Raw genomic sequence first — 17,690 nt, 5'->3', positions numbered from 1 at the left:
AGAGAAGTCCACGCATCATCAGGATCATCAATAACCTGGTGCTCAAGGAATTCTATCAAAGCATCCTTCTCCTTGATCTGTTGAAGCAACTCTTCCCTTTCACGGATCCAGGCAGGTGATCGGTCTTCGTCTCTCAACTCCTCTACTCCTTGATTCGGGAGGGTTGAAGGCCCAACCATAATCATAGGTGTAGGTCTCGGATACTCGTAAGGCATGAGATACTCAGACGCTCTCTTCCTAACCCAGGCAGTGTAAGGCTCCAAAGCAATGCAATTCTTAGGGCCTAACTCCTTCCTTCCTTTCCTATGAATCTTGCGCCAAGCGCGGACCATCCTACCCTTCAAGTTTTAGGGATCTTTACCCTCCTGAAAGAGTATACCCTCTAACAGAATGTTATTAGGTTTATCCTTTAGGGGGAACCCAAGCTGACGACGTGCCAAAATAGGGTTGTAGTTAATCCCACCACATGTACCAAGAAGAGGTACGTTGGAGAATTCACCACAAGTGTCGATAATATGCACACCATCATACACACGATTGTACCAAGAGATATCATAATTAGTGATAGACATAAGTCTCGTGGACCACCGTAGACATCCCTTGTTCTCCTTGAAAGCGACCGTCTGAGGTAAGTGAGAAATAAACCACTTATACAAAGGCGCCACCACCCTTTGCATTCCTCATATGCAAAGAGAAATAAGCTTCACCTAACAGAGTAGGAACGGGATTAAGAGCAGAGAAGATCCCAATAGCGTTCACATCCACAAACTTGTCGATGTTGGGGAATAACACTAACCCATAGATGGGAAGTACAAATATGGCCTCAAAGGCGTCCTCACTCATGGCCTACCCATACATAGTAGCTTGAGCAATGAGGAACTCAGAAGGGAGACCTTGAATTCATCTATGTGCAACATGTCAGCTATCTCTTGAGAAGTAGGAATACTCTCCAAGCCACTAAACGGCACCTGATCCAGAATAGGCATACCCACAAGATAAGCATACTCCTCAAGTGTAGGCAAAAGCTGAAAGTCCGGAAACGTGAAGCAATGATACAAAGGATCATAAAACTGCACCAATACACTCATCAACCCTTCGTCCACCTGAGTAGTCAATAGAGGAATAAGCTTTCCAAAATGAGCTTTGAAACCCAAGGGATCTAGTACATAGGATGTCAGATTCCTTAACTCTTTCAAATCCGGTTGTCTGAAACTGTACTTCTTTGTATTTCTTCTTTTTCTTTCCATGTCTGAAAATTTTGCAAATAAACCCCCTTAAGTTCCTTGAAAATTTTCTTATTATTGATGATATGGATGCAAATGGGTGCATGAATGCAACAATCACACTCAAGGATCAAGCAAAGCACACCAAATAAAGGTCATGGGATGGATCATGTTATCCTTAATATCAATCATCCATTTTGGTGGATTATGGTTTACACCTTATCGACACCCAAGTTCCATAGTTATTAAGGATATATGAACGGATCAACCATGAATCAAGGGTTTGTTGCAAGTCACGAGCATGGAGTCTTGGTTAAGAAACACCCAAAGGGAATGTACTAGGGTTTAAACCTGCCAAACATGTTCTACAAGAGGTTCCCATAGTCATCATCCCATCTTTCGGATATTATCGAAGAAACGACTACTCGTATTCCAAAAATATTCTCAAGAGAGACTCTTATGAGTGTAGTATCGCGTAACAATCGTATCAAATCTTACACTTGAACGACTTTCGCACTACATCCTATGAATAGGCCAAGATGGGCTTGGTAAACTAAGGTCCTTGGCTTCTAAGGTCTATATTGGAAAGAGTAATGTCTAACCACAACTTACTTGTGTGACATTATTGATCCCAACATGACCTCCACCAAGTGAATGAACTTGAAAGTCAACTTGCTAAGGAATAACTCCACACAAGTCAACAAGACTATGACATTCTCCTATCCTAAGTGCACTCGAGTCCGGGTATAGAACTCATCTCACAAAGATCACCAAGCATACAAAGAATTAATATCAATCAAATCAATAATTACATACAATACAGTAATCCCAAATTGCACAAAAAATATGTCACAAAACAATACAATACAACAAGCATGAAAAGTAGGCAAAACCCACTAGGCAAACGCATCCCCAGCAGAGTCGCCACTTTTCTGTAGCGGGGTATTCGCTACCATTAGAGATATTGACTAAATCCAAGGTAAATCATACAAGTCGAGTCGCCACCGCACTTCTATTTATCCAAAGGAATGGTTAGAAAGCAAATAAAAACCTAATAGTTTTAACAAAACTAGTAAAAGAAACAGAGATCTGGGTAAGGGGGTTGGTTATGCAATGGGAAGGTGTTAGGCACCCAAAACATCCTAGGTATTCTTAGGGATCCCTTTTCATACTTGTTGTAAAGGTTGTTGTCTTGTGAAAATTTTGTTTGTGCAAACATGATTGGAGAGATGAGGAAAGAATATACAAGTTTATTTACATTTTGTGTTTGGATGGATGAACCCATTGCCTACGTACCATCTTAAAAAAGATTAGGATCAAAACCTCGTAGTTCGGGGTAAAAATCTCAAAACAAGTTGGTGAATTGATTGGTCCAAAAGCCTTAAGGTCTTTTGTTATCCAAGGGAGAAAACTCAAACCAAAACCACAAATCCACCATGTGAGGATAACTTCAACATGCTAGTGAGGGGTTAACCCTATAATAAGCATGGAAGACTCATTGTCCATCACTAAGGATATAGGTAAGCATTATATCTATCTCAAGGATAACTCAAACCTAATAGCTAAAGGTTATGAAAAGTTTGATTAAGAAGGTGGCCATTTGAACCACAAAAGACATTTAAATGGGTTATATTTACCAATTGGAAGTATGTACAAAAATTGTCAAAGTTGACTTAAGGATTCAATTCAAAATAAGTATTGTAAAAAGAAAGTTTGAAAATCAAAAGCATAAGGCTTAGGTTTCTAATGTTTGAAAACAATAGTTAAACGTTTGCACAAAAGGTTTTGGCTTGGGTTAGAGTGGAGCGAAGAAGAAGAAGGGCTAAGTCCTAAGTAACACAAAAAAAAGAGGAGAGATGAAGAATCAAAACCACAATGGAGTCCCTCTCTTGAGATCATATTGATGATCCAAGTAGCTCCCATCCTTTGGAATAAGCAACCACAAAGCATAAGCAATCAAACAAGTCTCATAAGAGATCCTCAATGTATCTTGTATCTTCCACTTGGATGAACATGGCAATGGTCCTCCAATTAAGCTCAAATGGAAACTCCTAGCACAAAAGCACACACATCAAAAGTTCCATGAAGTAAAACAAGAATGGACAAGAGTGAGTTTAGAGATTTGGTCCTTCTAATCCATCTTCATCATGAAGATCCCTTTACTCCAACTTTGCATAAGGAAGGTCCTAGAATCTAAGTCCATTTCTCCATTTCTTTGCATAGGGAAATTCCTAGAACTGAGTCCATTTCTTTGCATTTGGTTCACAACAATCAAAACACAACACAAGCATAATAATATATACACAATTATGTGCTCAAGTGAGCAAAAGGCAAATGGCATTAACATAAACATGTGCTCAAGTGAGCAAAGAGAAAAGCAAATGGATAATATGTACAAGAGTAGTAAATTGCATAAAAGTAAAGAGCAAAAAGTAAATGTTAATTGTTAGTAGTTAGTGTTAGGAGTTAATGGTTAAGGTTCCATAAGGCAAATTTAGCGCTATGTTAAGCAATCGTAATTGGACTTATGTAGAAGTCACAACTATATGAGGCCGTTCAATAATAATGTAGGCAACAACACAAGTTAGAAGTCTTGATTAGTGAACCAAGTTCCAACAACTTGCCATGCCAAAAAGAAAATGAGAATTGATCTTGTATTGGTTTAAGCCTTTTGCATGATTTAGAAAACAACTTATCCTTAATGCAAAACCATTCACTTGATCAATTGATCAAGATGAATTAGATTTGAATCAAGGAAGATTAAGTCTCCCTAATTAATGCCAACTTATCAACCTTCAACTCATTGATCAAAAGGAAAGAAGAAGAAGATGAAGAAAGGATAAGGAAATGGAAAGATCAAAATGCATAAGATGAAATCATATGTACCAATCCATATGTATTGACCAAATGACATTGAAAGTCAAAGTCAAACAATGATATATCAGAAATGAGATGAAGATTGGAGATCAAACAATAAGCATAATATTTTTGGCATTTTCAATATTAAAATAAACTTGAATTAAAAATAATGGAAATGTCAAACTTCAAAATTACTTCAAATCAACCTTGAAAGGTCCAAGTAATTTATCCCAAGTTCAACAAGGTCAAACTAAGTTTAACAAAAAAATTCAGCATTTTTAAAAGTCAGAAACTTTTTTTAATCAATTAAAAATGAATAAAAAATATCCTAATTGAACTAAAATCTCAAATAAATCTCAAATCAATTTGAAAATAGATGAGAATATTTTTCATAGATCCATCATCATTCAAATAGGTTAGGAAAATATTTTTGTATTTTTTGAATATCAAAAACTAATTAAAATGAATTAAAAATAACCAGAAAAGAGAAAATTCACAAAAATTATCAAATGACAAAATAAAAAATATAAAAAATCAGAAATAGAAACTAGAATTTATTTGGAGACTAATGCAATTGGTCCCATAATTTTTGGATTAAAAATGAAAGAGATATTGATTTTTGAAAATAATTGGAATTAAAGTAAATAAAACCAGAAATTAAAAATGGCAAAAAACGAGAGCCCTCGGACCTGAGCTCATTAATTGAGCTGGCAGATCCAAGCGCCCAGAAGCGCGCGCCTAGTGTAGTCCACAGTCAATGCAACCACATGGAGCCATTAATTGGTCATAACATTGAACGGATCAGATCGAATCTGGGAATAGAAACGCACGGCTGTGATTGGATCTGGAGTTGGGATGGCCACCGGAGCCACCGTCTTCTCTGGTGAGACCTCCAGTTCTGGTGAGAATTGCAGACATGGCAATCTCAACCAAATGGAGCGATCTATATACCAATCGAAAGAGGAAGTGATGTACATCACTCCTATACCATGCACTTCCACTCTAGATCCCTATAAATGGAGAAATCAGAGCTGGAAGTATGATGGTGTTCATCATGAACTTCATGTTTTTGCAAAATTGAAAGCTTATATGCCATGTATTTATAGCCAAAGCCATGTTGAAAGTGTGATTTCAAATTTGCATGAATGGAGAGGGCCTCCATGCATGGGCTTGTACAGGCGCATGGAGGGTCCAATTCCACTTGATTTGGCAAGATGAGATCACAAATGAATGAAATGGACGTGCAACATGGATGTAATCAGCTCATGCATGGCAATTGAATCAAGTTTCTCAAAAATGCACTAAAAGTTCTCCTCTTCGAAAATGATGTTTGCCAAATCCAAATATGGTCATGTGAGTAATGGTTGGAAAGGTTTTGATGTGAGGAACAATTTTTATGTTGGGCAAAAATCCATTTGGAGTGTGGAAATTTATGAAATTTGAGTTTAAAGTGTGATGTGCAAAACATGTCAATGCAAAATTTCCAAATTTGGCCAATGTTCAAGCCCTTCTGTTCTGATGATACAAGCCTCAAATGAAAAAAAGCTTCAACATAAAAGTTGTAGATATTTTCAAGATAGTCAAAATGGACTTATATTTTGCATCATTTGGATTTTTGATGAAGAAGTTATGGGCACTTGAAGTTGGACTTTTTTGCCTTTTAATGCATTTGGTCAAAAAAGACCTATAATGTCTTGCATTATCACATGTATTTCCTTTGCGATTTTGAAATTTTGTTCAACATAACATTTGAAGTAGACATCTTAATATTTCCAATGCATTTGATCCCACCTCAAAATCATAAAAAATGAATGAGTTATGTCCTTGGGAAGTTGGCCCATAATTAGGGTTTCAGTCAAAATGACCTATAATGTATTGGAATGACAGATGGTGTTCCAAGCTCCAAATCAATTTTTGATGAACATGAAAGTTGTTCATATTGTCCTCAAGAACATTGTTTCTTTTGGAACCATCTCCATTTGACCAACACATAAAACGTTAGGTCCCAGTGCATTTCAAAATAGTCAAATGAATTGACTGATCAACTTCTCAAGTCCATGCCTCATATCTTAATGAATTGATGATTGATTACACTCAAATAAGTTCAAATATGCATGAAATGATGAATTAAATAACTTCCCTTGATTGTATTTGATCATGGGCTGAGGTTGCTTCAAGAGCAAGGCATTGTGGTGCACAGATGAATTAGGGTTTCCTTGGGGCACAAACCTCAAACCCTTTGACTTGCTTTGATCAAAATGATGAATTGAGATACTAGGGAGGCATATTTTATGGATGAAAGCTTTGGGAACCATTACCATGCTTGCTATCAACTCCACTTGGCCATGTCATTGCACACATGACCTCCTTGAAACTTTGGACCTTGTGATTGCTCAAGCTACAAACAAAAGATGTTAGTGACATATTTTTGTGCTTTTGGTTAGTAAACAAAATAGGAAAAGCAATGATATAAAATTTAAGCATGCTTTGGTGATCTCAAACCACTCACAAGGAGTCTCACCCAAAGGCAAAGGGAATCAAGATGCTAATGATCCTTGAGGCAATGCAAGTGCAATGTTATGATGCCATGAGGGATCTTAAGGACAAAATTGGGGTCTTACAGATGCCCCTATTTAAGGTTATTCTAGCCGGAGAAGCGAAGGTTAAAATCTTCGTCTCGACGGGGTAGAATGGGCTTAAATAATAACAAAGAGACGAATTTTGGTCCTAAGAGATCTCATGATGCAGATGAATGCATGCAAATGGTAATACTCTGCGGGGATATGCGTCCATAAAAGAAAAAAGAAATCTGGAGAAACTAAAAATCCAAAGGAGTAATACACTCACTAAGGATACAGAGACCCTGGGGGGAGTAAAGGGATGAAAACGCGTGACCAGGTCACGACTCAAAGCTTGGGGAACCGAATTCCAAAGGAAATAAATCCAATGGAAAGACTCGAGCTGACTCAAAGACGTCCGTATTGGGGAATATGCCAATACAGCCAAAATTATCCACAACGGATACTTCGGTTAAAAATCCGGACTCAGGTGAGGATGTCCACTTAAGGACTCAGCTGAGGAAGATCCCAACAGAAATCTCCTGGGGAAGCAAGGGGATGAGGTATTACCGGTTACTGGGTAATAAGCTCAAAGAGACGTGTGATCTGGACACCAGTATAAGGGTGAGAGAACAACATGCTCGGGAAGAATGAATATCTAAGACCGGTATAAGGGTGAGAGATATCAATCAACCAAGTCATCTGAGGAAGACCTAAAAAGGTATAGCTCAACTCAGGAAAATCTGACTCCACAGGGGACAAAAAGTAATAATAGGGAGCAGAAGGAAGGAACACCAGAGATGTCGGTTACTGGGCATATAATAGGTGACCAACCAAAGCGTGAACTGGGGAGTATTCCCAAAACACTCATCATCCGAAAAGAGGGCGAAACGCAAACTCGATTATGGGATGGACATTCGATTCCCAAAACAGGGGTACGAATCTTACTCAACTGGGGAAGAACAGAAGGCTTCGACCAAAGAGTGCATGAGATATATTATCTATTACCGTCAGAACGTAGATAATATACTTGCATGGAAGATTATCCGCAACCGGTTACTGGGTTAATAAAGGATAGATCGACCGAGAGAGAAAGGCATCGGGATACCGAAACTAGGTATATAATGATGACCATTCAAGGGGAGCAACAGACATTACCGGCAACCGGTATGAAAGATGATTTGCTGGGGATAAATTGTCTAATCAGAGCAATTATCCAAGAGCAAAAGGGAATATCAACACCGAATATTGGATAATGATAACCGTCCAGGAGGGGATTACATCTACCGGATACCGGGTAGAAAACTACGGAAGAGTAACCGTCATCGATTAGGATGAACAAGGAGGTTAACTCTGTAAAGGGGGGAAAAAAGGTTTACAACTACCGGTATATGGGTAGAAAACCACGGACTCCGCCGGGGATAAGATGAATGATTACTGATTACTGAGCAATTATTCACTTATACCACGGGGAAACATAGGGAATAGTCACAAGAGGCCAATTTAGGATCAAATTAAAGAGGAAAACTGAATCAAGACTCGCCCCAGTGAGGATATAACTCAATAGGGAAACCCATCCCAATATATGTGTTGGGAGGAAGCGAAAACAATCGTCTTCCACGAGGATATAACTCAGTGGGGAATGCGGAAGTAAAGATAAGCACTTTCTGCTTAAGGGGCTGACTCTACATTGAGGGATCATACGCCGACATCTGCTTAGGGGATGTATTACCACCTAGCAGAGAATAACAAACAAAGATATATGACAAAAAATGCAATATGAATATCCGAATGTTTGAAAATTATATGCGCACATGCGTGGTTTATGTATGATGAATGCTGACAAACAGACATTTCTAACACAAATGGCTCCAAGGAGTACAAACATCTGGTACTACATTTCAAGAGAGAAAGCCAGGCTCAACGGAGAGTATCCAATCTGCCGGGGAATCAGAGACACCAGGAAGCAACAAAATCTCTGTCGGGGATGAATCATCGATCAATCCGGCTGGGGACAGGAGTTTATTGCACAGATAAAATCTCCCACATAAGCAACTCTACTGGGGAATCTATCCGAGGAGGTAAGGGATTCTGGGGATCAACCACCAAGTACCGTACTCACCAAAGTGGTCACATCTGCTGAGGAAGAAAGATCGCTACTCCGCTGAAAGAAAGAGTGGTGAACATATCAACACGCAGGAAAGCCACAAAAGGCCCCGGAGGAAGAAGATACAGTCATGCCAGGAATGTGAACTAATGTCTTACCCTGTTGGAGATCATACCATCCTTGGGAGAGCACTAAGGATCTCTTAAGTATCCTTTTCATCATTGTGAATGTTCACTTTGTTTAAAAACAAGTTATGAAAAAATCATTTTTCGAAATAGTGATATTTTCTCAATTTAAACATGCCAAACATTTGTGGAATAGAAACAAATAAGAGTGCAAATAATTGGATAAAAGGCTCAAGTTTATTTGATGGAATGGTAGTCTGCAAATGGCAAGACTCCATAGATCTTTACAAGTTTGAAATTGGTGATATATATTGGAAAAGGGCTACATCGAACATAATGACCATTTCTTCACCAATTCTGAATCCGATGTATTTGAAGCTTCGGTTGATGACGAATAAGCAAGAATCCTCGACGGATGACAGTTGTAGAACAAAGTCTTGTCAGGATGCAATTACTTGCCAAATCCCTAATTTTTGCCTAGATTTCCCCAGGGTAAGGTACTCAATCTAGCGGGATACAAATATTCATCATTTTTTTGTGTCTCTAACTTTTGCCTGGACCACCCTTTCAGTTTTTCAATCCACCGAGACGCTCATTTTTGCCTAAGCCGCCCTTTCGGGTTTTCAACTTAGCGAGCTATTCTGTTTTTACTTTAGGCAAAGTATTTCTTGACTGCATCTGAATTCACAGGACGAGTAAAATCCTCCCCATCCATAGTTGTAAGCATCAAAGCACCGCCTGAAAAGGCTCTCTTAATAACATATGGACCTTCATAGTTTGAAGTCCACTTGCCCCTGGAATCGGGCGCGAAAGACAAAATTTTCTTGAGCACAAGGCCACCTTCTCGAAACACACGAGGCTTGACCTTCTTATCAAAAGCTTTCTTCATTCTTTGTTGATATAACTGACCATGGCACATGGCAGTCAATCTCTTCTCTTCTATCAAATTCAGTTGGTCATAACGACTTTGAACCCATTCAGCATCAGTCAACTTGGCTTCCATCAAGACTCTCATTGATGGGATCTCCACCTCTACTAGGAGTACAACCTCCATGCCATAAACAAGAGAGAAAGGGGTTGCCCCTGTTGAAGTGCGGACAGACGTCCGATATCCATGTAAAGCAAATGGCAACATCTCATGCCAATCCTTATACGTGACAACCATCTTCTGGATAACTTTCTTGATGTTCTTATTAGCAGCTTCAACAGCCCCATTCATCTTAGGTCTGTAAGGAGAGGAATTATGATGCGCGATCTTGAACTCACTACATAGCTCTTTCATCATCTTGTTGTTCAAGTTAGATCCTTTATCAGTAATGATCTTATCTAGCACACCATAACGACATATGAGTTGATTCTTGATAAATTTCACGACCACCTGCCTGGTCACACTTGCATATGATGCCGCTTCAACCCACTTGGTGAAGTAATCAATTGCTACGAGAATGAATCTATGTCCGTTGGACGCTTTCGGCTCTATCATGCCAATCATGTCAATTCCCCACATGGAGAAAGGCCATGGTGACGAAATCACATTCAAAAGTGTCAGGGGAATATGAATCTTATCCGCATAAATCTGACACTTGTGGCATTTCTTCACATATTTGCAGTAGTCAGACTCCATTGTCAGCCAATAGTAGCCTGCTCTTAACATCTTTCTAGCCATGGCATGTCCATTGGAATGAGTACCAAATGAACCCTCATGGACTTCAGTCATCAACAAGTCTGCTTCGTGTCTATCCACGCATTTGAGCAGAACCATGTCAAAATTCCTCTTATAAAGCACATTACCATTGAGGTAGAAACTTCCTGATAATCTCCTCAAAGTCTTCCTATCTTTCACAGATGCCCCAGGCGGATAAACCTAGTTATGAAGGAAGCGCTTGATATCATAATACCATGGCTTATCATCTTTCACTTCTTCTACTACGAACACATGAGCTGGTCTGTCCAAGCGCATTACGGTGATATTGGGGACTTCATTCCAAAGTTTAACCACAATCATCGAAGCAAGTGTAGCAAGAGCATCCGCCATCCGATTCTCATCTCGAGGAATATGATGGAAGTCAACCTCAGTAAAGAATGTTGAAATCCTCCTCGCATAATCCCTATATGGAATGAGACCAGGCTGATTCGTTTCCCATTCACCCTTAATCTGATTAACAACGAGGGCCGAATCACCATAAACATCAAGATGCTTGATCCTAAGATCAATGCATTCCTCCAATCCCATAATACAGGCCTCATACTCAGCCATATTATTCGTGCATTAGAAAGTTAGCCTTGCTATAAAAGGAATATGTGTGCCCTCAGGAGTAATAATCACTGCCCCAATACCATTTCCATACTGATTTACAGCGCCATCAAACACCATACTCCATCTGGAACCAGGCTCTGGCCCTTCATCGAGTGTAGGCTCATCGCAATCTTTCATTTTCAAATACAGAATCTCCTCATCTGGGAAGTCATACTGAACTGACTGATAATCCTCAATAGGCTGATGTGCCAGGTGGTCAGCCAAAATACTACCTTTAATAGCCTTCTGAGCTCGATACTCAATATCATACTCAGATAACAACATTTTCCAACGGGCAATCCTCCCGGTTAAAGCAGGCTTCTCGAAGATGTACTTGATTGGATCCATTCTGGACATCAACCAAGTCGTATGATTCAACATATACTGGCGTAAGCGCTTAGCAGCCCAAGCCAAAGCACAACATGTTTTCTCAAGCATTGAGTATCGAGACTCACAGTCAGTGAACTTCTTGCTTAAGTAGTAGATAGCATACTCTTTCTTTCCTGATTCATCTTGCTGACCAAGGATACAACCCATTGAATCTTCAAGAACAGTCAGATACATGATCAAAGGTCTCCCTTCCACAAGCGGAGACAGAATCGGAGGCTCGGACAGATACTCTTTAATACTGTCAAAAGCTTTCTGGCAATCTTCGGTCCAATCATGAGACTGATCTTTCCGAAGGAGCTTAAATATTGGCGCACACGTGGCAGTCATGTGTGATATGAATCTGGAAATATAATTCAAGCGGCCAAGAAAACCTCGGACTTGCTTCTCAGTTTTGGGCGCAGGCATCTCTTGTATTGCTTTGACCTTTGTAGGATCAACCTCAATACCTCTTTCACTGACGATAAAGCCCAATAACTTGCCAGAACGGACTCCAAATGTACACTTGTTGGGATTCAGGCGAAGCTTATACTTCCTCAAGCGCTGAAAAAGCTTCAACAGGTGCTCTACATGTTCAACTTCCGTTCTTGACTTAGCAATCATATCATCGACATACACCTCAATCTCCTTGTGCATCATATCATGGAACAATGTAGTCATAGCTCGTTGATACGTGGCTCCGGCGTTCTTCAAACCGAAGGGCATCACTCGATAACAGAATGTTCCCCAAGGTGTGATGAATGTTGTCTTCTCCATATCCTCGGGTGCCATTTTGATCTGATTATATCCGGAAAATCCGTCCATAAATGAGAAGACTTTGAATTTAGTTGTATTATCTACCAACATATTAATATGTGGTAGAGGGAAATCATCTTTCGGACTAGCTTTATTCAAGTCTCTATAGTCCGCACACATCCGGACTTTTCTATCTTTCTTAGGCACGGGCACAATATTGGCCACCCATTGAGGGTACGTAGAAGTCACCAGAAAACCCGCATCAATTTGCTTCTGAACTTCCTCTTTGATCTTCACTGCCATATCAGGATGAGTTCTTCTGAGCTTCTGCTTCACAGGAACGCACTCAGGCTTCAAAGGTAAGAAATCAACATATTCTTTATATGACCATGCAAAGACATCAACATATTCTTGTAGAAATTCAATCAACCTCTTTTTAACAGATTCTTCCAGGAGTGCCCCAATCTTTACCTCTCGTATACAATCTTCATACCCCAAGTTGATTGTTCCCAGATTCTCGAGATGCGGCTGAATGATCTTCTCTTCATGCTCAAGTAAACGGGTAATCTCATCAGGAATCTCTTCAACATCATCTTCTTCCGCCTCAAATACAGGGAATTCAAAATTGGGAGATGCTGTTGGGTCATTATGTTCAATGGGTTTAGAAATCAACCTGCATAATGATTTTGGATATGAAAAGCTTTAGAATTCAAACAAGGAAAATCATTATGCAGATGAAAAGATTAATTTTATTCTATTTTTAAGGTTTTATGTGATCACCAATTTCATGCAAAAAAGCGAAAAGGGAAAATAATTGGAAAAACAAACATTTACCATGAATTTATTGAATGAAAACATCATTGTATTTATGTGCCAACAATGTCATCACTCCTCCTTTTGGCATGGGAGAAGGGTTTTTAAACAAAGTGATCATTATGTTGACTTATGCATAACTGTAGGAATATCCACAGCGACCCAATTGTTGCAGACCCCTCCAGGGATGATGAAATTTCCTGAATACTCTGCATCCTCTTCCAAGACAGCAGCAGCTTGTTTATCCTGACCAGTGTGGATGAAACCTCCACTTTTGAACAGCCCTTACATGTTGAAAACCCCAGATGAAAAGCCTATGCCAGCCCGAGACTTATTGTCTTCTAGCTCAATCATTTTTCCTAAACCAGCAGTTGCACCACACTCAATGGCCAACTTTGCATCTTTATAGGAAGAAAATGAAGGAGTTCTCTTGTCAATAGGCTCAACAATAGACAAATCTTGGAAAGGAGTTCCAATCTCATCCTCAGCATCTATGTATGAGAAGGAAGACAAGTGGCTAACCAGGAGAGCCTTTTCTCCCCCTACCACCACCAGTTTCTTATTCTTCACAAATTTCAGCTTCTGGTGTAGCGTGGATGTCACGGCGCCTGCCTCGTGAATCCATGGTCTGCCTAAGAGACAACTATACGATGGGTGAATGTCCATAACCTGGAAGGTAATCTGAAAGTCACTTTGTCCGATCTTGATTGGGAGATCAACTTCCCTAATCACAGTTTTGCGAGACCCATCGAAAGCTTTCATAACAATTCCACTCTGCCTCATGGGAGGCCCTTGATATGACAGCTTCGAAAGAGTGGTTTTTGGCAATACATTCAGTGATGACCCAGTGTCCACCAGCACATTGGACACGGCGTCGTCTTTGCAATTCATAGAAATATGTAAAGCCAAGTTGTGGTCTCTTCCCTCCTCAGGGAGATCAGAGTCACAGAAACTCAAATTGTAACAAGCAGTAATGTTTGCAACAATGCTATCGAATTTTTCTATTGTGACATCGTGATCTACATATGCCACATCCAAAACCTTCTGCAGAGTCTCTCGGTATGGTTCTGAATTCAGAAGTAATGATAACACAAATATTTTGGATGGCGTTTGTAGAAGCTGGTCTACAACATTATACTCACTCCTTTTGATGAGCCTTAGCATCTCATCACAGTCTTCTTTCTCATTGCCACTAGGGCCAACAGAAGTAGGAGTTTTCAGTACAGAGGAGGGCTTAACAGCAAGTGCCGGATTCGGAGAGCTCACTGCGTTCCCAATCTGGCGTTTAACAAAATCATCATTAGTTTGGGGCTTTGGTGGTGCTGAAAATACACGACCACTACGTGTCAGACCACTAACATCAGCAATATTCACCATAAATGAAGAAGGAAAAGACACTTCTTTCCCACCTTCCACCGCTACAGCATTGTAGCGATAGGGAACTGCCTTTTCAGACGAGTACGGTACAGGACCGGCAGGCTTGATGATCAGAGAAGGAGAAACCTTCTGCTTGTTACCATCGTACTTGATGATAACAGGTTCAGGTATCCGGAACATTGGGGAAATTACATTGACCTCAGGCTCATCTTCGTCAACATTCCTATTTTGAAGGATCTCAATAACTCCTTCATCCAACATTTCTTGAATGTCCTTACGCACCTTGCGACAGCCCAATCGATTAACAGAGCAGACTCGACATCTATCATGGTCGTGCTCATAGTGATTGTATTCACATAGCAAACGATGCATCTCGACCAGAGACTGTCGAATATGACTGACATATTTGACTTTGTATTTGCCAGGACAACCCTGGACCATGTTGACAGATTTCCCGTGCTCGGGCAATGGGTTCTTCTTCACATTAGGACCTACGTCCTCGAAACACAGAATGCCACACCTCACAAGGTCTTGAACCTTGGTCTTCAAAGGGTAGCAATTCTCCACGTTGTGACCGGGAGCACCAGAATGGTAAACACAATGCAATTCAGGCTTATACCACCATTGAGGGTTAGCAGTTATAGCCGGTGGATCTCTCGGAGTAATCAGCTTCCTCTCTATCAAAGAGGGATATAACTATGTGTACGTCATTGGAATAGGATCAAATGTGACCCTTTTCCTCTCGTAACTCGTACTGGTTTGATTACTGTTTCGAGGCTGGTAGGCCTGCTGCTGCGGACGGTGTTGTTGTTACTGATATTGCTGAGGTGGTTGCTGATTGTTGCTATGTTGCTGATACTGTTGATTGTCTCTGAAAACAGGTGCTATATGAGCCACCTGGTGCTGGTTACTGGCGGGACGCACAATCTTCCTCCTCACAGAGGGTCTTCTTGGTTTCACATGGGAGGTCACAACATGTGCCTCTCCATCTTTCTTCTTTGCAAACGCCCCATAACGTTTGGCAGAAGAGCCTTCTTCTCTGGTCAGACGCCCTTCTCTAACCCCTTCTTCTAGACGCATCCCCATATTCACCATCTCGGTGAAGTCAGAGGGAACGCTAGCAATCATTCGCTCATAATAAAAAGAACTTAAGGTCTTCAAAAAGATCTTAGTCATCTCTTTCTCTTCTAGCGGGGGCACGATCTGTGCTGCCAACTCTCGCCACCTCTGGGCGTACTCTTTAAATGTTTCCTTGTCCTTCTGGGACATGGCCCTCAATTGATCCCTATCGGGAGCCATATCCACATTGTATTTGTATTGCTTGACGAAGGCCTCGCCAAGGTCGTTGAAGGATCAGATGTTCACACTGTCTAAACCCATGTACTAACATAGAGCGGCGCCGGACAGACTGTCCTGAAAGTAGTGGATGAGCAATTGATCGTTGTCGGTCTGAGTCGACATCTTCCTGGCATACATGACCAGGTGGCTGAGAGGACAAGTATTCCCCTTGTATTTTTCAAAGTCAGGGACCTTGAATTTCACGGGAATCTTCACATTGGGAACCAAGCAGAGTTCGGCAGCAGACTTGCCGAAAAGATCCTTTCCTCTGAGACTTTTCAATTCCTTACGAAGCTCAAGAAATTGATCATTCATAGCGTCCATCTTCTCATAGACATCTGGGCCCTCAGACAGCTCAGAATGATAGATGGTGTCACCTACTCTGGGCAAAGTATGTACGACAGGAGGAGGAACAGCAAGGACTGGGCTAGATGCCGGCATAGAAGCAAAGGTGGGAGCAGGACCCTCAGGCATGAAATTGGGAGGCATCCCCCACGGGAATCCGGCTGGCATGGCCGTTGGAGCAAAATGTGCATTGGCTGCAGGCACAATAGAGGAAACAATCTCAGAGATCACTGTCCTCTGGGGAGGAGTTGAAGGCGTCGGGGAAGACTGGCTCTGGGCAGCCAAGAATGATTCCATCAAGGCATTCAGTCTGGCCACTTCCTCCTTCAGCTCGCGGTTCTCTTGTTCTAGATGATCCATCAGTCTCGAAGTGTTGGCTCTGGTGTAGTACCGGTGAGTCATCTTGTCTTTGAAATAAATGAAGAACACAGAGTTAGACCACAGGACAAGAAGCCGGGAACAAAACCTGCTTATGCACATGATGCATGCAATGCTCGTGCATATGATTTGTTTTTTATTTCAAAGGAACTCTAGGGTTTTATTTGCAAATTTGGGAAATATTAAACATTTATCACATATGGAAATATCTCGTCAGATAATATCAGGGGAAAGAAGTATAGCATTGTCAATCATATACAAGAGAAAAGGAAAATAATCATCCTATGGATCCCTAGAAACAATCATCCAAAGCTCGGGACACAGGAAGGTAGGATGCACGAAGCCTCTTCACCTCCTCTTCGTAAGCTGCCTCCATATCTGCTTTCTCCTTGGCGAGTCTGTAAGACCCCAATTTTGACTCTAAGATCCCTCATGGCATCATAACATTGCATTTGCATTGCCTCAAGGATCTTTAGCGTCTTGGTTCCCTTTGCCTTTGGGTGGGACTCCTTGTGATTGGTTTGAGATCACCAAGCATGCTTGAATTATACATCATTGTTTCTCTTACTTTTGTTTACTAACCAAAAGCACAAAAATGTGTCACTAACATCTTTGGTTTGAAGCTTGAGTATCATCCAAGACACTTTGTGGGTTCTATTTAGATGATCAGTCAACACAAGGGAATGGCTTGAGATACTTCCAACAGGTTCAAATGGGGTCTATTCGTCAGTCAAAATGTTAATCTTGGAGGAGCAAAAGTTTGTTCATGAGGTGTCATGCTCGCTAGGCGAGCAGAATGGGTCGCCTAGCGAGTCCCAAGAAAAGCCACCAGAATCACCTACGCTCAGAGGAATTTCTTGAACTGTCATGCTCGCTAGGCGAAGCCCACGTGTTTAAAAAAAAAAAAAAACGAAAAAAAAAACGAAAAATGAAAAAAATAATAATAATAATAATAAATAAATAAATAAAATATAACATAAAACTTTTGGACTTGGGCCTCTCTCATTCAGTGAAACAAAATTTCATTTTATTCCTATTACCCTGGCAGGGAAAAAGATAGTGAGAGAAGAGTTAACAAAGTTCAGAGCAACCTCCAGAGACTGAAGGGAACTCATCGGCAAAGAACCAATTCCCCCTCATATAAACCCT

This window comes from Lathyrus oleraceus, chromosome 3, assembly GCF_024323335.1.
Source record: "Lathyrus oleraceus cultivar Zhongwan6 chromosome 3, CAAS_Psat_ZW6_1.0, whole genome shotgun sequence".
NCBI classification, from domain to species: Eukaryota; Viridiplantae; Streptophyta; class Magnoliopsida; order Fabales; family Fabaceae; genus Lathyrus; species Lathyrus oleraceus.
This window is presented reverse-complemented; position numbering follows the sequence as displayed.